Raw genomic sequence first — 24,301 nt, 5'->3', positions numbered from 1 at the left:
GGGAGCATCATTGCCCTGCAACCTAAACACACTGGGGTGGGGTGGGGCGGGTGCTTATAGCGTGTCCTGACAGTAAACAATGCACTGCACCCACTGCAGACCCCAGCTGTGCATGTGCAGAATGTCCATAGTTTGCCTCCTACATGTACCTACCGGAGCAGTGCATCCGCTTAACCAGCAGGGTCTTAGCCCAAGCCTGGACCACAGGAGCAGGGCCGGTCAGATCCTGGCATCCACGTGGGAGGGAAGAATGTGGGGTGACAGGAGTCTTTGCCTCTGTTCTCCCCCATACCCCCCTCATGTGACCGTCAATCTCTCCCCCACAGAAACTTCCTCTTCTTCAGACCATGGAGTTGCAGCTTGCACAAGTTCACAAAACTTCTTACTGGGCTCTTCTTTAAAGAAGGTGAAAGGAGTCATCCTGGAGTCCCAGCACTAGCTGCTGTTTCATGACCATATCTGTGTCTGAAGTGTGTTGTGGGTCCACCTTGCTCATTCTCTCCTGCAGATCATACGCATAGGTCCAAATGGTTCCACCTGGATTCTGTGTCCATGCACAGAATTCCTTGAGTCTGGTTCCAAAGAGTACTTGGTCTCCAGACACTTCTAAGAGAAGCTGAAATATTCTCTGTCTTGTCAGCTGTTGCCATGAACTTCACTGTGGATCTGGCCTGGCCTTTGAGACGCTCCTCCACAAAATCCTCGTGATCTTCTTCAGGTCCTCTCAACACCTGTATTCCTGCCTTCACTGACTTAATCCATTCTTCTGTTGTGATGTCCCCTGGCTTTGTTAGGAAGTCACTGAACTCAGGTATCTTCCACTCTCATGGAACAGAAATTGTAAGAGGCTTCTAAGCCTGCTGGTCTATCACTACTTTGGCCAATGAAAACTTCTCACTGTTCTGTTCTAGCTTGTCATAATACCTTAGCCTGGTCCAATAATTTGTGCTGAAGTTCAGCAAACTGGGCCTGTAAGTTCTTCAATTCCAGCCATTGTAGGGTTCTCAAACTGGGCCTCGACAGTGCTACCAGGAGTTAACCAGGAAACCAATGGGGCAGATCCTACATATACAGTCCTGTTTGTGACATCAGCGGGGAACGGTCCTGCTATTGTGGGGAACTTTCCTGGCTTCTGCACTGCCCCAGTGGAATCAGATACCAAAAGGATCAGAGTCCTTGCTCCAATTCCCTTTACCCAGAGTTGTAAGGGACAGACTAACCCACTAATGCAGGGGTCTCAAACACACGTCCCGCAGGGTTATTTTCTGCGGCCCGCGAGCTCCTTGCAGCCCCCCCGCCCCAGCATATACCTAGAGTGGCTCCGGCCCAGCACGCACCAGGGGCGGAGCAAGCTCTCTCTCTGCCTGCCCAGCCCCTGCACAGCTCTGAGAAGTAGTCGGAACATGTGGGAGGAGAGGCACTGGCTTCTGTGTGTTGCTCTTGCTTCAGGCACCACCCCCAGCAGCTCCCATTGGCAGCAGTTCCCCATTCCCAGCCAATGGGAGCTGCTGGGGACAGTGCCTGAAGCAAGCGCAACACACAGATGCCAGTGCCCCTCCTCCCCCACATTTTGGCCACTTCCCGGAGGGGGCGCCCTCCGTACCTGTCCTGCAGCTGAACCCCCTGCCCTGAGCCCCCAGCCACACCCTGCACCTCTCCTGAACCCCACCTCCCTGCCGTGCCCTGCATCCCCCCTGCATGTTGCCCCCTGCCACACTCCACCCCCCCTGCCCTACCCTACAACCTGATCCCCTGCTACACCCCTCACCTTTCCTGCACCCCACACTCCAACTACCTTCCCTGAGCCTCTGCCATACCCCCACACCCCTCTTGCAGGAGGGACAGAATTGGGGTGGGGATTTTGGGGAAGAGGTTGGAATGGGGGCAGGGAAGGGGTGGGAAGAGGCAGGGCAGGGCCTCATGGAGGGGGTGGAGTGGGGGCAGGGCCAAAGGCAGTGGGGGTGGGAGGTGTCAGTAATGCAGGCCTCAAGTCAATATACTAGTCCTCATTGGCCCTCCGGGTCATTTGAGTTTGAGATCCCTGCACTAACACCAGTTTGATGGGAGAGATGTTAACAGGCAATTTAACATGAAATGGTCTCATGTGTTAAGTGATAACAGACAGCCTAGTGCATGTGGTATTTAGCTGAGAGACTGATTGACAGGTAACCTGGCGCTGAAAGTTTCCACAGTGATATTGACATTCGCTTCTCCACTGTCAACGCAACTTCTATTTTGGGGTTTCTATGCTGCAGGGCTGGGGTAAGTTTGGCACAGATCCAGAAACGTGGCCTTGCGCATCCAAAAGTTCTGCAGCCACTGCTCATCTCACACCTGCATTATGATGCGATCTCATCAGTTGGTGCTTGTTTCTCAGGCCCAGAACTGGTGCTCAAACACCTACAGCTGCTGCATTGATGCCACCAAAAGCTTGAAGTGGTTGTTACTGTGTCCCGCAGCAAGCTGTTGTGCACAGAATTATCACCTTCCCCACTTCTTGCAGCTCTGCAAATGCTGCAATATGGTGCACCCTGGGCATACAATGCCCATAACAATAGTGCAGAGCTGTGCAGGCTCCATGCTTCTGTCAAAGATATGGCAGACAGGAAGGAGAGCTACAGGGGTTTGTGGGATTTAGGAAAAAAGGTTCAAAAATTATGGGATACATATACAATTATGGGATGTTGAACACTGCATTATGGGAAGTTGATCCCATTCTCCCCACCACTCTGTGGGGTCCATTTAGGAACCACCATGCATTGCCAAAACTCCTCAAAGTACAGTGCAGTGGACAGTGGCAAGCTGCACAGTGGGATTCCTACCCATGGTGCACTGAACTCTGAATTAATACAATCGCTCCTGGCGAGTACATTTGCCACAGACACAAGGAGCCAAGTAGGCACACGCACAAGTGACAAACTGTGGTGACTGCATGCCGATGTAACTTAACGTAGGCTGGTAGGGTAGACATAGCCTACATGAATTGTTTGGGAGATGCAGCGATCTTCAGTGACCCTACGAGTGAGCATACAACCAAGGCAGCCCTTTGGACATTGCAGCAGGGATATCAGTCTGTTGCTAAATATACTGTGGAGGTCCACCGCATGGTAGCGGATACTGAATGGAACAAGGCTGTGCAGTATTTGCATTTCTGCATCAGCCTACACTAATAAGAAACCTGATAGAGAGAAAGAACCAGGTCTGGAGATCGACACCCCCCCCCCCAAACATTTTTCAGTATACAGTGGGGGAGGCACAGTTTTATTGAAATTTGGACACATCTTCGATTAAAGTTAAAGGAAGAGGAGTGAGTGCATAGCAGGGCCCTAACCTCCAATTTGGCATCCAGGCACCACTGCAAGAGAGATAATTATGTCCCACAGTCCTCTAGGGAAGTCAGAAAATCTCAAAGTGTGTTGCCAACTCTCACTGTTATAAGACTTATAATAGTTGGTGTTTTCAAAAGCCCAGCTCAAGCAAGTAGAGAAGAATCTCAGGTTTTGTTTAAAAAACAAAGCTAAGTGTTCAGCCCTTGCGGGGGCAGAGAAAAGTTTGAAAATGACCTGATTCCACCCTGAAAGGCTTAGAAATCAGAAGGTAAGAGGAAAAACCCCAAGTTTTCTAAATATCAAGTTTTTCCAAGTGATACAGAGAGGCCACAGTAACAACTCATCTGTGGATCAGCACAGTGGAGGACATGTAACATACTCTCTCATAGGTTACAAATGACCACAGGTTTTACAGGCTCAATTTTGAGTTCAGTTCTCCTGCTTCCATCAGAGGGAATTAAGGTTTATATTCCTAGAGCTGGTGGGGCTCTGATCTGTTTGTCCTAAGGCCCAGGGGGAGTGTCTAGAGCAAGCAAGATAGAGACTGAAAAATTTTGTTGATTTAAATGGTCAGTTATGGGAAATTATTGGAGAGGTCATTATTTAATGAGACATTGAGATTCAGAAAATTCATAAGCCATTAACACACAGTGGGTATTCATCCATGAAAGCTTATGCTCCAATACATCTATTAGTCTATAAGGTGCCACAGGACTCTTAATTAAAACACAAATTGTCAACATCACATGCCAAAATACACACACTCCATAGCCTTAAGTCAAGCTCTAGTAAGAAGTTCAGACAAAGTAAGCATATATTGACATTTTGAAGGGTTAAAATCCGTGTGCATTTTATATAAGAACCTGGTATATATATTGGGTCTGGAAAAAAACTGGCACAAAGTCCAGAGTATAGTTAAGGGACCAGAGGCCTAGCAAATAGTGATCAGCAAAGAGAAAGCTAGGGTAAATGAAAAATAACCTTGCTTGCTAAGATAGGCCTGGTCAGCAAATTGCCAGGTGTTGAAGCTAAGAACTAAATAATTGTGTCTTATTCAGAGTTGCAGATTGAACAAGGAAGCCCTGTTTCGGTGGTTAGTTTCTTCTATAGGGAGATGTTCTTCTCATAGATCCAACTTTGAGTTTATGAAAAGTTGGCACATGGCAGTATAAGATATGGCAACCTTCCACCTCCCTTCCCAGGGAGCAATGCCCTGCTTTAAGACAAAGGAGACAATCTTTATTGCCATATAACTCACCTTTTCTTTGCTTTAACCCCTAGGAACGTACCTGTTGGACAAGCAAAGGAGTTGCTCCATTCCTATGGACCCCAAATCAGAACTCAACATATATATATTTTATACTAACAACATTTAATACTTTGATAAAATGTTAAATTGCTAATTTGAGACCATGGGCAGAGACATTATGTAATCTGTTAGCACCATTAGCCAGTGGTTGTCTTGCTGCAAACCTACCCCAGGGTGTGGGACTGCCTATCCTGTCACTTCCCCCACCCATGGAAAAAATCTATATATTCTATTGTAATCAACTGACAATGTCTGATCCTAATAAGCAAGGTGACACTCCGCCAGTGCTGTGTGTAATAAACTCCTATGTTTGACCTCTACATGGTGTGGATTTATGTCCTTCACATTTACCAATAAAGATCTAATCCTTCCAAGCCTACACTTATCAGTTTTTGGGTGGGGAGAGTACGGCTCCCCCACTCCCCTAGCCTAGCATTAAAGCACAGAGCTATATCTACATAAGGCTCAATTAATTAATGGGGTGAGTTTTGGATTAAATTCTGCCCCCCATTTCCCAGAAGGAAAACATGGTTTAATTCCAAGCTCTGATCTCTTCCTGTCGAGTGGCTTTTCTCCAAAAAGGGGGCTGTTTCTCCGGCAGAGGTGCAGGAGCTGAAGCATGTCTGCAGCAAGAGCAGACCAAACTGGGATTGTCCATGAAAAGACAAGAAAGTGTGTTCGTTCTCCTGCGGTGCTGCAGCATTTTAATTTAAACAAGCCCTAACTCACCCAAGGGTGCTGTTAATTACTCTGAATCTGTACAGAGCTGTCCCAAGCCAGTGCCGCAGGAGAGCCAGACACTTGCATGGCTCTAGGAGAGCCAGGCTGGCCCTGAGTGTTGCAAACTCTGGAAAGAAATGGATGCCATTTCAGAACAGGTAGAGTGCACTTGGCTTGTAGGGGTAGGATTTCATATTTGTATTAAAGGTTATAGTTTGCCCTGTTAGCAAAAAGAACACTAGTGTATTGGTTTTAAAATAAGTTTTATTATAAGAGATGGGGTTTTGTTTATATGCATTATAGTTGTTTTTGTTTAAGGTTTAGTAAGTAAAAACAGGGTCATGTATTGTGTCTGTGTTAATTAAATTAAAAAACGCTAAAGGTCTGAGCCACAGTGTAAACTGTTTGAATTACAAAATTTAGTAAGGTTTAATTTCTAATGTCTTTCTTGCTCAACATAAAAAACACTGCTGTTTGTATACTTTTAAAGGTCTTTACAAAACTGTCTGTGTAAATAAGTGCATGCATGCATCAAAAAAGTGTAAAGGCCCTTGTCAAAGCCAGATGGTCAAGTTAACAAAGGTCTCAATATCAAAACCATCAATGCGCATCCATAACTAAGAAAAGGCAGATTAACAACCCTAAGGTAAAGGCTGGGACCACTAAAAACAAAACAATTAAATCAAGAGGACAAAATGGCCCTCTCAAAGGTGCTTTGGTGATACTTTTTGAGGCCAGTCACAGACTTTCAACCACCAACAAAAAGACTATAAAAACAGCGTGCTTTGACATGGAACTTTGGGTTTGTCTTGCCATTAACTCCAAAAGCATTGAACTGCAACCAGAGCCCTAATGTAACACATTTGCAGTGGCTTAAGCAGCTGCAAAAAAACAAAGCCATGTTCCGATATAAAAATCAAGCTATTAAAAAAAGTCAGGCAAAAAAGCATACTAAAGCAGCCCTATAAAAGAAAAAAAATCAAGTTATGTACCTCAAATAAAAAAGGCCACTCCCTAAACTCAAAACAATTAAAACCCTATTCCATAGTAAACTGCCTTAGCCCACTGGTATACCAAAGATTAAAATGGGGACATGTTTCACAAATTACACTTTTTGCATAACTAACATCTTAAGCTTTTTACAAAAAACACCTAAAATTCAAAATATTAATGCTGCTCAACCACGGCTATCTCCAAATCCATAAAACCTCAATATAAAGTGTGGCAGTCCCTGTTCTTGGGGGTCTGTAGGTCCCAACTATTTAAAAATATCTTGGGAAAGCCTACTGCCATCTCTTCCCTTACAAATAATTCCACTCTAATCAATTGTAAATCCCCATCCAAAAAACAGGTTTCAAAGTAGCAGCTGTGTTAGTCTGTATCCGCAAAAAGAACAGGAGTACTTGTGGCACCTTAGAGACTAACAAATTTAATACAATACAAGTCAAATTCTAAAGCCCCTAAAAAACACTAACATCTATGGCTAAAAAACCATAAAAACCTTAAAGTTCACCTTCTGATCACCACCAAAACACTAAGAAGTAGGGGTCAAAATAAAGGACCCTATAAAACCACCACCTAAAGTGCTAGATACCCACAATTACCATATCAATAAAATAAACCTGTTAAAACAAAACCCAATACTAGCCGTCATAGTAAAATACTGTCCATACCTAACAAAAATTCAAACCATTGTTTCCCACACACATGTATTAATACTTAAACCAAAAACACCTGCGATCAAAAACCCCCCAATCAAAATAAAAGAGCCCAAGTTATTTATAACTCAACGTAACCACAGAAGGGTCCTTCCAAATCTTTTATGAAATTTTTGCTAAACAAACAAAATTAGTTAAATTCCAGTTATTTTTGTTTAACATTTAGTAAGTAAACAGGGTCAAGTATTGTGTCTATGTTAATTAAATTTAAAAAATGCTAAAGGCCCGAGCCACAGTATGAACTGTTTTAATTGGAAAATTTAACAAGGTTTAATTTCTAATATCTTTCTTGCTCAATATAAAAACACTGCTGTTTGTATACCTTTAAAGGTCTCTAAAAAACTGTAAATAAGTGCATGCATCAAAATTGTAAAGGCCATTGTCAAAGCCAAATGGTCAAAAAAAATTTAACAAACTTCTCAATGTCAAAAAATCAATGCACATCCATAACTAAAAACAAATTAACAACCCTAAAATAAAGGCTGGCACCCCTAAAAACAATTACATCAAAAAAAGTAACCTTCTCAAAGGTGCTTTAAAATATTAACAAAGAAACATCCATTAAAAAGTAACCAGTCACAAACAGCAAAATCCATAAGCTTCAACAAAGACAAACACCACACTATAAAAACAGGGTGCTTTGCCATAAAACTCTGGATTTGTCTTGCCACTACTCCAATAGCATCAAATCATAGCCAACATAACCCGGTTCCCCTGTGCAACCAGTCTGGCTGACCATTAAATTAATCCAAACTCTAAACAGATAACTCCTCTAAACATCAACTGGCAAAACTGTGTGCATGGTGTGTGTATAAAACTAAAGCATATGCTAACTGCTGTATTCTCAATAAATGTGGCCTTCTCCGCTATAAAAAACACGTGTGCTTTGTATAGCATAACAAGCTGGTCAACCACTCCAGTCTGCAACCCACACAGCCTAGGGGCCTATGTCCTTGCCCCCCTCAACCTCTCAGTTCCACATATGGTTCTGGCTGTTTTGCTTTTAGTGAGTAAAAGGTTACCCTGGCATCCCTCTGCTTTCTGACACGTACTGGGGTTGATGCAGTCCTCCCCAGTTCAGCTTGTGTGTGGATAAGACCGAAGTATTGACCCCTGTACTACTTGTTAGTTAAATATACGTAGCCATATGCTCAGTATTACATCATAGGTAACTGAAGAGCAAGTGAGGGCTGGGGACTCGAACTCACAATTTATACTGGCTACTGACCAGCTCCAAAAAAGGTCAGTAGCAAACAGTTCAGAGAGCACATTGTGACGTCTAAATTTTTGGACTGAATTCTCAGTTCTAATCTCTAAAGCACTATAAGCATTTAAGGCCACACTGTCCTTTACAGTAAGTGCAAAGGAGCCTAAAAAATTTGTACACGTTTTGTACTCCTGGGGGAATTCACTAAGAACAATGAGAACAGTACACTTAACAGTCAGGCTGCTACATTCTGCTCTGCCTGAAGGAACAGAGCTTGCACCATGCCCACCTCTTTAGAAACACTCTGAAGGCCTGTCCCTCCACAATGAGAATACCATACCTACCGTAATAGAGAGCCAGATGGACAGGGTGTATGTTTCTCTCTTCCCCTACAAAAGCATGTATCACTTTAAACACTTTTACTCTATCTTGCAAGATTAAACTTTAACTTACGGGTTTTGAATTTAAGTCAAACCACATTTCCTGTTTTGTACTATGGGAACACTGCTAAGAAGCAGTCACAGGAAATCCTGTGTTCTTAAGAGTAAGAGACATGATCTTGCTCTAACTCTTAACTATACAAATTTACAGAGGACCCTTGGGAGTATTACAGGAAGCTTATACTGAGACAGATATAACCTTAAAGACTTAAAATAAATGTAGTAATTAAATGGTAAAATTAGAGTTACAAAAAGTTAAATTACTGCTATTTAAAAGATGCATATGGTATTTATATCAGTGGTCCCCAGCCTTTGTTGCCAGTAGCACATTAATGTTTTCAGAAGAGCGTGGTGGGTGGCAACAATTTTTCAAGGCTAACTTTGTATTTGTACATTAAATACAGAAATCATATTTAGTATTACATAATATATGAATCCAGAGAGAAGCCACGAGGACAGAACACCGGTGCCTGCAGCCCCGGAGTACTCTGTCCCCAGCAGGCACGGGGCCCTGGCTTCTCTGCCCTGCTGGGCACTAGGTGGGCCCCGCACCTGCCAGGGCAGAGCCGGTCCTATGTTTTTGCCACCCCAGCAAAAAAAATTTTGCCTGCTCCCCACCCCAGCCCTGGGCTCTCCTCCTGCCCCCCACCGGTGCCCTCCCCCACCCAAATGCACATGGAAGGCATAGGAACTAACCCTCAAACCTTGTACTCTGAAAAGGATGGGGGATCTAGCAAAGAGGGTTCAGGCAGAGGAGCAGGTGTGGGGGTGCTTGGGAGCTCTACACTGGCAGAGAAGCAGGGTGTGATGTACTTGTGGAGGAGGAGAGGGGGTATCAGGAGGGTTGTGAGAGAAGAGGTGCAGGGGAAGGGGGAGCTGAGGGAGGAGAGGGCTGGAGGAGAGTACAAGGCAGGGCCGGCTCCAGGCCCCAGCATGCCAAGCGCTTGCTTGGGGTGGCATGCCGCGGGGGGCGCTCTGCTGGTCGCCGGGAGGGCGGCTCTGGTGGACCTCCCACAGGTATGGCTGCGGAGGGTCTGCTGGTCCCATGGCTCCAGTGGAGCATCCACAGGCACCGGAGCCATGGGACCAGCGGACCCTCCGCAGCCACGCCTGCAGTAGGTCCACTGGAGCCACGGGACCAGCGAGCAGCAGAGCGCCCCCAGCGGCATGCTGCCGTGCTTGAGGTGGCAAAATGGCTAGAGCCGGCCCTGGTACAAGAGGAGATGTGCAGGGGAAGGGAGAGTACAAGGGGAAGGGGTGCGGCAAAGGAGGAATGGGGGGAGGTACAAGTGAAGAGGCTGGGAGCAGGATGGGGGGAGTGCAAGGTCTGAGAGGGGCAGGCACTGACAGCTGCTTCCCCAGCCCTGTGTGGGCAGAGCTGAGAGGATGGACACTGACCCCTGCTGCCCAAGCCGCAGGGGTCCCCCTGAGGGGCAGTATCCCCAGTTGTCCCATTCTGAGCCAGGCTCTGCCTCTCCCCACCCCTGGCGATGTGGGGGCCCAGGGCAAGCAGAGTGGGGCTAAGGCGCGTGCTGGGCTGGGTCCAGGGGCAGCTCCCTGACAGCTCAGGCAGCCCAGCCACTCACCCCCATCAGTGCACAAGCCAGGATCTGCACCCCCTGCACAGCCCACTTGAGCAGGGAAACACTGCACTGCCCTAAGGAGACTTGGAGCAGCAGCAGGACCCCTCCTCCCTCCCTGCATCCTAGGTCCTGCTTCCCTCCCTCCCTGGCTCCTCACACACTCTGGGAGCCCCTCACTGCAGCTCCAGGGGATGATGCTCTGCTCTGGCCAGGGCCGGCTCCTGGCTTTTTGCTGCCACAAGCAGCCCCCGGAGTTCTGTCCCCGGCAAGCACGTGGCCATGGCTTCTCTCCAGCTTAAGCTGCGGTCCTGCGTCTGCCAGGGACCGAGAAAACCCCAGCCTGCAGCCCCAGAGTTCTGTCCCTAGCAGGCTGTGGCTTCTCTCCCCTGCTGGGCATTAGGCAGGTACACATAAATGCCCCAGCAGCCGCCCTGGTGCCTATGGGCACTGTGTTGGGGACCACTTTATTACATGCCACAAATCTTTAATATACTCACACCCTTTCTTGACAACCTGGTGGTGAGAGACAGGACCAGTCTTGCCTCTGGCAGTTCAGGTTCCTCAATTTGAGTTAGAGGAACAAAGCTTAGAGCTGGTCTAGACTATGGGGGAAAATCGATCTTAGATACGCAACTTCAGCTACGTGAATAACATAGCTGAAGTTGAATATCTAAGATCGGATTACTCATCTGTCCTCACCGCACGGGATCGATGTCCGCGGCTCCTCCTGTCGATTCTGCAACTCCGTTGTGGTTGGTGGAGTTCTGGAATAGATATAAGCGCGCCCGGGATCGATATATCATGTCTAGATGAGATGCAATATATCGATCCCCAAGCAATCGATTGTAACCCGCCGATACGGCAGGTAGTGTAGACGTAGCCTTAGAAGAAGCTAGAGTTAAGAGCTTTTGAAGTTAACTTAGGCCTGGGCTACACTAGTGGGGTGGTTTGAACTAAGATAGGCAACTTCAGCTGCCCTATTGACGTAGCTGAAGTTGAAGTATCTTAGTTCGAATTACCTGGCCATTCGCACAGTGAGTTGATTGCTGTGACTCCCCCGCCGACATCGCTTATTCCTTCTGCCGAGGTGGGAGTACAGGCATTGATTTGCAGATCAATTTATCGCATCTCGTCTGGATGCAATAAATCAATCCCTGTTATGTCAACCTCTACCCGCCAATCTGGCAGTTAAGTAAACTTTAAGGCTACATATAATTAACAAACCAAGAGAACAAAGCTTAGGGAAACCAAGCTTAGCCTAGTCCCCTTGGAACTTAGAAAGTAAAAACAAGTACAGCCTAGTCTCTAGCAAGGTGGGTCACCTCTCATAGGGCACAAGTGCCTGAACCCTCCTATACTCAAACTTCATTTCCTCACCCAAAAACGTTAGGGTACACTTACTCCATAGGCTAGTATGTTTGTACATATTGATGACATGTACATACATATTAATGACATTAGATCTCACATGTTATTTGTGCTCCTGGTTATTTTGGTTCTTTCCTTGTGGTGTACCTGTTAAATTTGAGGGTACAGGCTTGGAAACCTCTATGCCATTCTGACATTATCTATTTCTCTAGGTGAAAGGTCTCACGAGTGCGCTGACTTTGCTGTCTGGATGAAAGGTCTCAGATTTAGGTATGCTAACTTTGCCTTAGCTCAACATACAGGATATGGCCTGTAGGCCCCTTGCATTACAACCAAACTTTAATATGAACCTAAAAGATATATATGCAAGCAAGCGGGCTAATCCTATAGGCTTACAGGGGCCATGAATTGTGTTCATGCGCAACAGAATTCCACCAGGAGTAACCATGGAAGGCATTTCCAGTGGCACTGATGCAAAGGCCTGCTGCAGCCATCGTGCTCCTGCTCTCACTGGGGCAAGCAACTGCTAGAAGGGGCTGGTTTGGAGTCCCTTGGCTCTGGGATGTGGAGAAATGGATCCCAAGTAAGCAAGCTCTATGAAATCCCCCTTATCAAAGGGGGTTTACTTTGGATAAGTTAGTCAGCCCTTTGTGCCTGGTTACTGCACAAGGCAGAAGAGATGTAATGCTCACTTGCTTGCCTGTCAGGGGATGGGAAGGGTCCCTCACTTAGTGTTCTGCAGCCATTTAAAGAAGCAAATTAGGAAATTAATGTCATTTCATCCCTAGAGATTTGTTGTAATAACTGAGGCCTAGTTGGCCTACCACAAGTGTGAGCCCAAATGTTGAACAGTGGGTGAGAGTATAAGAAGTTGGACGGAACTGAGTGAGATCTTGAGAAATATGCAATGACTGAGTTAAAGTACAAGCATTAAAAACGAATGGGATAAGCACGCTCAATACTCAGTACCAAGGTCAACCATTAACTGCTGAAGAGGAGTTGGTTATGACATGGGCATTCAGCAATCATCCCTCCATAATGCCAACTATAAATAAACTTCAGAGCTAAGGGTGAACCATTCAAGAAATGCATGTTCACTGATGTTTTAAAGAAAAAAAGCATACCAGTGAACTAGAAATCACTTAAACACTTGGATTCAGAGACTGTTGAAGTGATAATCTCACTTTTAACAGCAGTAGCTTCTTCTGCCAGTGTAGAAAGAATATTTTCTTCCTTTGGACTAATTTAGTCCAAATTGAGAAACTGATCAGGGCTCAGCTCCCATTTAGGTGCCTAAATCAAGTTGCCAGATATTCAGAGGCAGTTACTAGGTGCTGAGTACTTCTAAATAAAATGGCCAATAGTGAGAATGTCTGTTGTAGAGGCAGATAAAATCATAAGACTAGGCTTTCTAGTTATGTATAACTGTCACTGAATCAGAAGTTTGCCCAGATCTCTCCTCCATCCAAACTGAGGTACCAGGCATCAGTTTTACATTCTCATTTAGGCCCCACTTGTGCAGATGTGTGATCTACTTTTATGCAGGTCCTTAAATGTGATTCCTGTGAGTAAAGCGTGATCAAGATTGAGAGCTTTTGTTTCACCAGTATTTTAAACAAGCCAACTGATCTGAGTGGAATCAGCAGTAACCACGCACATTGAACTGTCAGCCCTGAGGAACCACAGCTTGTTGAGGCAGTGTAGTGCTGGGCTTTCAACTCACTACACTACCCTAGAGGACATCACATCAAGTTCAAGATCTGAGCACTCAAGGTACTTAACAGCCTGGACCCAGGCTCAAGATACCACTCAACTTTGCTCCTCCAGCACAACAGAATTCTCCCAAGAATAGAGCTGTACAGAGACCAAAATCTCAAGGCAGCTCTGTCTCAAGGTACCCAAGGATGTAAAAAGCAGCACAATCATCATCTTTGGTCCCAAGAGCAGGGTTCACTTCTTCATCTTGCCCTCACTAAGATATAGACAGCACAGTAAGGAGAGACACCCATCCACCAAAAAGGCAAAACAAAAAAATCCACGCATTTCAGAAAAAGCCTTGTTACAGTGGAAAGGTGGACACTTGGACCAGATCCCCAACCAACCAGTTCAAACAAGCCAAAACAACCTACCCCACGCAGACATTTATTGTGTCAAAATGCAAGAGCGCTGGAGACACCATGAAGACCACTAGGGACTTCACAATGGCTATTGATTTTACATGGGGGCACTCAGATCCTATGATGGGGCCAAACCTTCCTTTTCAAAGACTCCTTTCCACCATTACAAGAAAGGCTCACAGCAGTGACACCTCCATCTACCCTAACGCCCCCAAATTCAAGATGGCTCAAGTCAGCCAACCAGCCCCAAAACCCCAAACACCCTATTCAAGCAGGGCTTTTACCCTATAAAAGCAAGATGTGCCAGAGACTCCAGGAAGACCACTAGGGGCTTAATTATTGATTTTACATGGAAGGAGCCCAAATACCACCATGAGGAGCATCAGTACGGAGACACTAAAGTAAAACAAGCAGTTATCTTTCTGGCCAGAGGAACAATCTGGTTTACTTGGAGGACTCAGATACTGTGCAGGATGGGCAGCAATACAAAATCCTAAAACAAAGCCACACATTACAGGTGCCAGTCACACCACTAGAGCTCAACTGGACACTACACAAGATACCACAGGGATGGTGTGGTATAAACCTGAACTACTATGACTTTGCAGCTTGATGTTACAAACAGCTTTTGGTAACAAAAACCACCACCACTTTCCAAAGCAGCATAAAACTGTATCAGAAACTCCAAATGGCCACAAGTCACTAGTTAATGGATTCTATTAGTGGCCCTTACCTGGCCTGGCATCCGGTGAGCCTGTTCCTCAATTTACCTCAGTTTCCTCATAGCAGTTAGGCAGTAAATTCACTGAAGCTTTCCAGTCACCATGCCAATAAGTGTCCTCCCTTCTCCGGGGTAAGTGAGAATCCAAAGGAAAACTCAAGCCCCCTCATCCTTCCTGGGCCACAGTCCTCTTTGGAGCATTTCCCTTGATTGCAGGGTTCACAGAATCCATGATTCCTACTCCAGGGTATGTGCATCAACTTCTTCCCAAGATGCAGGGGAACGAAGGGGGCAAGGAGATGGTGCAGGAGGGGCAGGATGGATAAAAATCAATGATTTTTTTAAAATCAGTTTTGATAAAATGCTTTGAGAACAAAATGCAATTAAAACTCTTTAGCTAGATTAGAATTAGAATTTATAATCCCTTTGAGCTATATAGTATGAGAATATATTCATTTACAAACCTTTTCTTAAACATTACATGAGTTCCAATAGTTCATGGATTAGGAACCCAATCCTATGGGGTTTCAGAGGCTTCGGTATAGATTTAGGTTTATCTTTCTATCTACCCAATGGGACTCAGTATCTTCTAGACTGAGCACTATCAGTGAGTCTTAGTTTTGCATTTCTCATACTGTGGATTTGTGTCTCCAGAGATAACATGATCGTTTACAGTAAAAACGTTTTTAAAAAAATAGAGATGAGAAATAACAGACCTCAACCCTATTGTCCCTCTGCAAATTTGTGTGCACGGAGTTAATCCATTACCTCTCTCTAAAAGTGCAAAGTTTCAAAAAAGTTCAATGAATAGAAGATTGTTGGGGGTGGAATAGATTTGGACAAGGAGAAGCCACCTGGAGATAAATATCAGAGGGGTAGCCTTGTTAGTCTGGATCTGTAAAAGCAGCAAAGAATCCTGTGAATATCCACTTCGTCAGATGCAAGGTGAGTATTCACCCACGAAAGCTCATGCTCCAAAACGTCTGTTAGTTTATAAGGTGCCACAGGATTCTTTGCTGCTTCTGGAGATAAATGTGAGATTTAAGTCAAATCCACCCTGAAGATAAGTGTTTTTACTTGGGTGGGGTGTGTGTGTGTGTGTGCAGGAGCTGGACCCACTGCACTCTTCCCCTTCTGCCACATGCAGAGTCTCCTTACTCTAGGGGTCTTGATGCAGGTCTTGGGGTTAACACCATTGATACGCATGGGGCAGCTCCCTCTGATTTCAGAGAATGGTCTCAGGCTCTCTGCAGACTAGGTCACAGTTCCAATCTTTTCTTCCCAATAATTCAATTTTAAACACACAAAAACCAGTCTGAGGTCCTGACATGACTCCAGGAGCCAGGGCCCTAGCCAGGATACTTATGCCTTAATCTAGCCCTGATCAATCCCGCTCACAAATAAGACTTGCTCCTGAGCTCTCATTATACAGACAGATGCATGGTTAGAACTATGACAAGTTTGTAACTTTTCCATACCAGGGACCCCAACCCTTAAGACCTGCTGTCTAGCTTGGACCCCAATTCAGGCAGTAAAAATGCAACTGTTTGACACCCATTCACAACCCTCCTAGGCTGAGAGCACAAACTGTAAAACCACCTTTTGCATCACAAAAATCATATCATGTTCACCCCCACTTATGGAGAGAGGACCCCACAGCCAGAGAACCTCCTTCCAACTGGAAGGCCCCTCTCCATCTATTAGGCAGGCACATGCATGGGATCAAACTAAAAACAGCCTTCCAGATTTTGGGTTAGACACCTGAATACCTTTGACGACCTGGGTCTTGCTCCCTCCCAACTCTGGGCACTCGACAAACTCAGGAGCATCTGAGGACAGGGAAGCTACAAGGTAAAGTGGTTTGCAACGTTCACCCAGAGCAGCCAGGCCTGAAACCCAGGGGTCATTCAGAAGGGAAGCCGCTCACCTGATTCATGTCTGGTTCTGAGATTCCTGACCCCTTCCTAGCTATCAGATATCCCAGCAAATGATTGGCAGCCTAATCCTCCACAGTAGTCAAACGGATGGTCATTTCCTGGGATGAATGATGAGCTGGTCTCTGAGCCAAACCTGAGAGGCGAGAGCAGAAAGATCCTCTAAAGAATCAGTAGTACATTACAGAGAACCAAGGCTGGGGTTAGAGAGTTTGAGTAAGAGGTGAGTGACTGGATAATACTTATCTGATCAGTCAGTGCTCAGTGACAGTCTGTCCATAGGCCCCAGGAATATTCCTGCAAAGGAAGTAACAGTGCTGTTAGTGCTCAAACTTTACAGGGCAGAAGGGACCATCCTGATAATCTCATCTGACCTCCTCTACATGGCAGGCCATAGAACCTCACTCATCCACTCCTGTGATGATCCTCAGGAGATGGTCTAAATCAATAATCCAATGGAAGGAATTGTGTTTTTGGATGCAACTTGGAATAAAAGGGCTGTTTTAAGGTGCTGAGCATGAAATAATTTTATCCCCCAAATTACTAAGTCTAGAGAAGCAAGGATTGGTAGCTTGAACCTCACCAATGCTCTTATTAATGCTTACTCAGGAGAGTAACCCCTAGGGGCCATTTGTGATGCACTCCTCCCTTTGCTCTAGGCTTTAGGTATAACTAAGAGTATGAACCAGAGTAGGACTTGACAATAGTGACACAAGTGTCAGCTAGCCAAGTAAGCAAATTCCTCTCTTGAGATGATAATTACTAGAGAACTCCTCTCTGCACTAGGTATACACATTCCTAAGAGGCTCTAGGAACACCCTGACCCCTCATAAAGATGAAGAGGGATGACAGGATAATGAATGAGGATGTTTTGTTGAACATACAAGAATCAGGATGGTAACTAACATCTAGAGTGTAATATGCAATTTTTTTTTATCAATGTATACCCAAAAAAGTCATAGGAGGGTCATCTTTGTACAGGCTTAAGGGGACAGCATTATGTAGATTGAGCTGCTACATCGTTGGTGGGCCATCTATGTGTAAGCATATCTGTAACCTTGAGCCAGGGCACTTTGTTAACAAACCTGCCCAACACCTCCACCCCCAAACCAAGCCAGTGGTCTCTTTGACTAGTTTGAGGTCTGCTGAATCAACATGCTATGCTCTCTGCTACTGCAGCTAACATCCGAGCTCTGAGAGCAGCAGCACTGGCACACATCTGGATCTTCACATACCTTAGAGAACTCCATAACTACAGACAGACAATTATGAACATTAATAAGACTTAAAACATAAGCAGCACACAAGCAAGCAATAAATGGTTCCCCCACAGTTACTTTTTTGCAGAGAAACATCAGCTAGGACTGGCCAAGTATTTTCTGCCAAAACTTTGATAGAAAAATGGGGTTTTGGCTAAACAAAGCCAAAGTTTTGTTGATAGGGTGCAGAAGCAGTGTTAGGTGAGGCAGTTGCTTCTTTTTAATGCTTGTTTTGATTTTTTGTAACTGTTTTATTCCTGCTGTTTGCTTGCCAGCACAGCCCCAGCCATATTGGAAGTTTCCTCTCCCTTATTTCCTCTCAGATAGCTTTTCTTGGTGGCACAGTATTAACATAATGCAGTGAGTGACATCTGGCGGTGTTGTATTACCTGTCTCCATCATTCTGCTGCGAGGCTAAGAAGTCTCCATTAGGTGTCAGCATTACACAGCGCAACCCCACCCTTTAATCAAGGCCAGAACTGTGTTTTATGTGACTCCAGCAGTTCCAAAGACTTTGCAAACATTAATGGATTATCAATCCTGTGCATTTATACAGAACCAATTATCCAAGGTGCTTTGGGTGAGCAGCACGTTTACAGCCATCCAAGAGGGGATGAAATTAAGGCAAAGGCAATAGCACCCAGCCAGGCCCAGCTAGTCCTGTGTCATGGTACAATTCCCCACTCTGAAGCTTAGCATTCAAAAGATGGGGTACCAGCATGAATTTCTCTAAGTTTAATTACCAGCTTAGAACCTGTAGCGCTGCCACCAACCAGGAATTCCAGTGCCTGGTACACTCTGGTCCCCTCAAAACCTTGCCCGGCGAACCCCAAGACCCAGACCCTCTGGATCTTAACACAGGGAAAGTAAACCCTTTCCCCCACCGTTGCCTCTCCCAGGCTTCCCCTCCCTGGGTTATCCTGGAAGATCACTGTGATTCAGACTCCTTGAATCACAAAACAGAGGACAATTCACCTTCCTCCCTCCTTCTCTTTCCCTCTCCCAGACTCTCCCTGAGAGAGAAAGTAATCCTGACACAGAGAGAAATTAGCCTCTCTCTCCCCCTCCCCTCCTTCTCTTTCCCCCTCCCAGACTCTCCCTGAGAGAGAAAGTAATCCTGACAGAGAGAAATTAGCCTCTCTCTCCCCCTCTTCCCTCCTTTCTCCCCACCAATTCCCTGGTGAATCCAGACCCAGTCCTCTGGGGTCTCACACCAGAATAAAAAAAAACAATCAGGTTCTTAAACAAGAAACTTTTAATTAAAGAGAAAAACTGTAAAAATCTTTGTAAATTTAAAATGGAATAGGTACAGGGTTTTTTTTAGCTATAGGCACTGGGAATACCCTCCCAGCTTAAGTATTCAAGTACAAATTAAAATCCTTTCAGCAAAAATACACATTCGAACTCCTTCCAACCAAATGCACATTTGCAAATAAAGAAAACAAACATAAGCCTACCTCGCTTTATCTAGCTAGTACTCACTATTTGGAATCTATAAGAACCTGTATCAGGGAGACTGAAGAGAAACCTGGTTGCACCTCTGGTCCCTCTGAGCCCCCAGAGAGAACAACAACCAAATTCTAACAGCACACACAGAAAAACTTCCCTCCCTCAAGATTTGAAAGTATCCTGTCCCCTGATTGGTCCTCTGGTCAGGTGACAGCCAGGCTCACTGAACTTCTTAACTCTTTACAGTCAAAGGGATATAAAGTACTTTGTGCTATTAACTCCTACTATCTGTTTCTGACAGCCTGTGAGACAGCAGCTGGGATGGGGAGGTCCAAGCAGGACAGTCCCTATGGAAGTCCCCGCCTGAGTGTCAGCTCCTGCAGTGCAGCCTTGGGCTGAGGCCAGCGGCTTCCCTTCCCCTTGCAGCCACACACACTGCAGTGCCGGGCTGACTGACACCAGGGCTTCTCCCACGCTGCGCGCAGGGTGCCCCGGGGCTGGTCTGCAGCGAGGATCGGGTCGGGAGAGGGAACGGAACCAGTTTCACATGCTCCGAGCCACAGGGCGCCCCGGGCTGGAGTCTCCCCCCGCCCCCGGCTCGGTCTGGCTAAAGGCACCAGCCCAACCCTGTCCCCGGCTACCCCGCAGCCGCGGCTCCTCCAGCGCTGAGCCCAGCGCACGGGGCCCGGCTCGGCCCCGGCTCCCGCAGAGCCCGAAAGAAGGGCCCGTCCTGGGGCCGCGCGTCGCCCCGTCCGGTAGCGCCGGGCTACGGCCCCGATGAGGAGACGGATGGCGGTGGAGTCAAGCGCTCGCCCCTGGCCGGGCCCTGCAAAATGGCCGCTGCTCACCTCAAAGTCTTGCGGACGCGGGAAAGTGGCCTGCGCCGGGCAATATTTATAGCACCGTAATCCCGCGAGAGCTCAGGCAACTCTCGAGAGAGCGTGAGAGAGACCGGCCGCAAGCGAGTGGAGAGGGTTTAAAGGGGCCATGGTCTATTTCCTCTTAAAGGGGAAGTTGCCAATATTATCCTCCCCTGACCCCTAACCTGGGAGGTGGTGAAGCTCAAACAAAGAAAAGACGGAGCTTGTGCACGCAGAGTCTAGACTCTGAGATGCTCTTGGGGTGACCCTTTTATTGGATGCAGCTAAGGAACCATGCTCTGATTTAGGGAAGCCCTATATCCCTCAGCAAAGCAAGTATTTTTCTCTCAAAAGGGTATTTCTGCTGCTCAATTTACTGTTTAAAATGATCAAGCGAGGTCCCTTAAAATAAGGGCCAAGTGGTCACTCCAGGTTCCTTGTCTGTTGCAAGTGAATGGGGAAGATAATATTAATGCATTACATTCCACAGCATGAACCAGACACTGATGCAAAGCTTTCCCCGCCCCTGCTCAGCTAGAGTTGGGCCAGGCATTTACTTTGGAATGAGCCCAGCCCAGGTGTTGAACATTTTATGCTGGGACAGGAACTGGTACCTTTTGTTGGTGGCTGTGTCTTGTGCTCAAGCTAAGCTTTAATTTAAAAAGAAGAAGTAGCTCTAGTTCTTATGGCTACAAGTTCTTTCAGAAATGACAAATGGACAGATGTCTGCCTGACCTTTCAGACAGCCCAGCTTAAGTGCTAGAGGCCGATGCTTTCAGGCTGCCCAAGGGGGAAGAGCCCTTCCGAGTGATAAAAGTTAGGAGAAATTCTGCAGTTTCCACCTTGCATGCACATCCTTAAAGCATTTGATTGGTACCTTTTTAAAGAGCAGGAACTGCAGACGTTCTACTGTCTGATGACCAAGCAGCAAGCCAGAGACACTCACTGCTGCTTTAAAAGACGCGCTCACTCAACTCTACTTGAACTAGGTCCCAACCCAGGGCAAACGGTCCATGTCTGCAGCAGCCAGCCAACGACCAGTGAAGAGGCGACCAATCCAAGAGAGTCGGGTATGATGATAATCAGGAGTGTTTGGTTGCAACAAAGCCAGGAGTCATTGCTGAGAGCGGCAGTGCTCTGTGCAGGTGAGGGGACACCAAGGAGGTGGCTACAAGGGGCTGCTTGTGTGGCTGGGATGAGGTGCTTGGTACTGGCAGTGCCCTGTGTAGCTAGCTGGTTGACTAAAGCAGAACCTGCATCACACATTGCAGTAGCCTGAACTGCCATCAGTGGCTGTTTCAAGGGAGATGGCGGAGAGTTTGCAAGTGGAGTTTCCACCATCCACTCCAGGAAAGGAGAGACGGTCGAAATCCCCATCCGCTGTGGTGTGAAGCAGGGCTGCCCCCTCAGCCCCATCATCTTCAGCCTGGCCATGGAAGCCGTTTATCTGAGCCATCTCAAACAGTCCAGCGCCTTTGACCTGCACGGCAACAGAATCAACATCCTGGCCTACACAGATAATCTGGTCCTGGTCACCGACAACTCGGAGAGCCTCCAACAGATGCTCGATGTTGCCAGCCAGGCCGCCGAACGGATGGGATTCTGTTTCAATGCCAAGAAGAGCACCTCCCTTCACATAGATGGCAGCATGAAGGATCTGGCCCAGGCAACTCGGTTCCTAATCCAGTGCAAACCCATGGCCTCCCTCAAGGAGGGGCAGGTACACCAGCACCTGGGCTCACCCACAGGAGTCTGTGTCCATCAGACTCCGGAAGATACCATTGCAGAGATCCTGCAAGACGCAGCCAGCATCGACTCCTCCCTGCTCACTCCCTGGCAAAAGATCAACGCCCTCAACACCTTCCTGATCCCCCACATCTCCTTTGTCCTCAGGGGATCGGCTGTAGCCAAGGTACCCCTGAACAAGGCAGACAGCACCATCAGGCAGCTGGTGAAGAAATGGCTGTTCCTTCCTCAGAGGGCCAGCACCAACATAATCTACATCCCACACAGGCAAGGTGGAGCCAACATCCCTCAAACGGGCAACCTGTGCAACATCAGTGGTCACTCACACCTTCCACCTCCTGATGTGCCCAGACCCAATGGTGAGGAGCATCGCAGAGAGCGCTGCATGGGACGTGGTGAGGAAATACATCACCAGGATCTCCTCTGAGCAGGACATCACCACCTACTTCAGCGGCTAGAGGCTGAGTTTAGGAGAGAGGACAGAAACCTGTCCTCCTTCTGGTCCCATGCCCGCAATGACTAGGGAAGAGGATCAACTGTCGTTGGATGTGGAGTGAGGAGCCCCGGGAGCTGGAACTCCTGGTACCACACATAAAGAGTTCAGACCACACCATCATCACCATGACTGCCAGAACAATGCTGGAGAGGACCCTGAACGACGCCGTCTGCTGCCACTATGCCGACTAATTGAAGCAGAAGCCGGACCAGGGCAAAGTCTTTGAAGTAACCAGCATATGGAACACCAGCAACCACTTTCTTCCCCGGGGGCAGCTTCACCCGGTTTGCCAACTGGCTGTTTATCCACAGGGCCCGGCTCAACTGCATTCCCCTGAATGGAGCCATCCACCATGGGAACCAGGGCAAGTGCTGCGGGAGGTGTGGCTACACAAATGAAACATTGCCCCACGTCTTGTGCAGCTGCCAGGCACACTCCAGAGCCTGGCAGTTACACCACAATGCCATCCAGGACAGACTGGGCAAAGGCATCCCAACAACCCTGGGGGAGTTCTCCGTCAACCACGCCATCCCCGGAACGGACAGCCAGCTGCACCCAATCATCGCTGCGACCAGCAAAGAGCAGAGGGGTCATTATGGTGGACGTCACAGTCCCCTTCAAGAATAGGACCCCAGCCTTCCACGGGGCCTGATCTCAGAAGGTGGAAAAATACACCCAGCTGGCCGACATTTTGAGAGCCCAGGGCTATGAGGTCAAGATCCACTCCCTGATTGTCAGAGCCCTGGGCACGTGGGACCCCCAACGAGCCGGTGCTGAGAGCATGCAGGGTCGGTGCTGTGCCCAGCTAATGAGGCCGCTCATGGTGTCTGATACCATCAGATGGTCCAGGGACATATACACAGAGCACATCATGGGACACCAACAGTATCAAGATGCATGAACAAGACCACTGGCAAGGGACTCAGTAAGGGAAATAACCTGTTTCCTTCCCTGACAGACTGTATCCATCTGCAGAAGACTCACCAGACACTGATGGGCCGAGGGAAGCACCGCACCCTTGTACCTATCTGCTTCACCACTGCTAACTCTGACTCTAAATTCTATAGGTGGCGTACCCAAGATCACTTATTCTCTGATGCTTAAAAACTCTCTGACCCCAATCTGGGTCTTTGCTGGTTTTGTACTATGTATGCATCTTGTCAACCTTGAAACCCATACTAGTAATCTCTCATCTCTCAAGCTTGACCCCAGATTTACAATATTTCCCTTTTTAACTTGTGTAACTTGATTTCAAACATTAGCTTTAATAACATTTTTATCCCTGCTAGATGGCTGTCAGTTAATTCACAGTCTTGCCTCCAGTGCTGCAGTTGGAACACTCACTTCTGCAATAAGGGAGGCTACGGGTATAGAGGGCTTAGCTGTGCTTGCTCTGGGACTTTCTCTCCTATCCCCAGGAAGCTGGTTTGCAATTGCCAAGGATGCTGCCTGGAAATATCTGTTAGTGGACCTCCATAACTTCTACCAGTGGCCCTGACAATAACCATTTGCCTGAGTTGATTTTTTGTTTAAACTCTTGTGTAGCTTAAAGACTGTATAATAGCCCAGTCCTACTCTTGTTAGTCAGTGGGAGCAGAATTAATAACCTCTGTAACTGTGCTGGTTAAGAGAACAAAGTTAGTAAATACAATCCTTCATGACAATCTGATTACCTGTGGTGGGTGGGAAGGAATTGGCACATACAGTTGGTTAGGTTCATTAACGTAGCTTGACTGATTTCTTTTGGAGTATCTAGCATTTGCCAGTTCAAGAGGCAGAGTACTAAACTAGCCCATGGTCTGATCCATCACCTCAGATACTTCCACCTTCCAATCTCTCATCCCTGTACTCCTAGTTCTGAAGCAGTTTATGTCCCTCCTTCATGTGCATTATCACAGTTGTGTGATAGTGTGGGACACTGTGTGACTAAAACTCTTGTTTATTCATACTTCTCACCCCAGCTGTTGCTTATCTGGGATATTTATGTTCCTACCTCCATTTGTTAGGTGATAGCACGAAGGGTGTGTCTACACTAAAATTAAATA

The 24,301-nt window shown here is 46.8% G+C and overlaps 1 protein-coding gene and 1 pseudogene across 1 annotated transcript in view; one reads left to right on the top strand and one right to left on the bottom strand.

Annotated features, from left to right (window-relative positions):
- LOC116829199 (C-type lectin domain family 2 member D-like) overlaps positions 1-24,301 on the top strand; it is a 287,968-nt gene that overhangs the window by 139,965 nt on the left and 123,702 nt on the right. The window lies entirely within an intron of this gene.
- The window catches only part of LOC116829195 (C-type lectin domain family 2 member B-like), a 98,395-nt pseudogene that overhangs the window by 14,844 nt on the left and 59,250 nt on the right, over positions 1-24,301 (bottom strand).

The sequence above is a fragment of the Chelonoidis abingdonii genome, chromosome 12 (genome assembly GCF_003597395.2).
Source record: "Chelonoidis abingdonii isolate Lonesome George chromosome 12, CheloAbing_2.0, whole genome shotgun sequence".
In the NCBI taxonomy this organism is placed as follows: Eukaryota; Metazoa; Chordata; order Testudines; family Testudinidae; genus Chelonoidis; species Chelonoidis abingdonii.
Note: the sequence above shows the minus strand (reverse complement) of the source record. Positions and strands in the feature narration are given on the sequence as shown.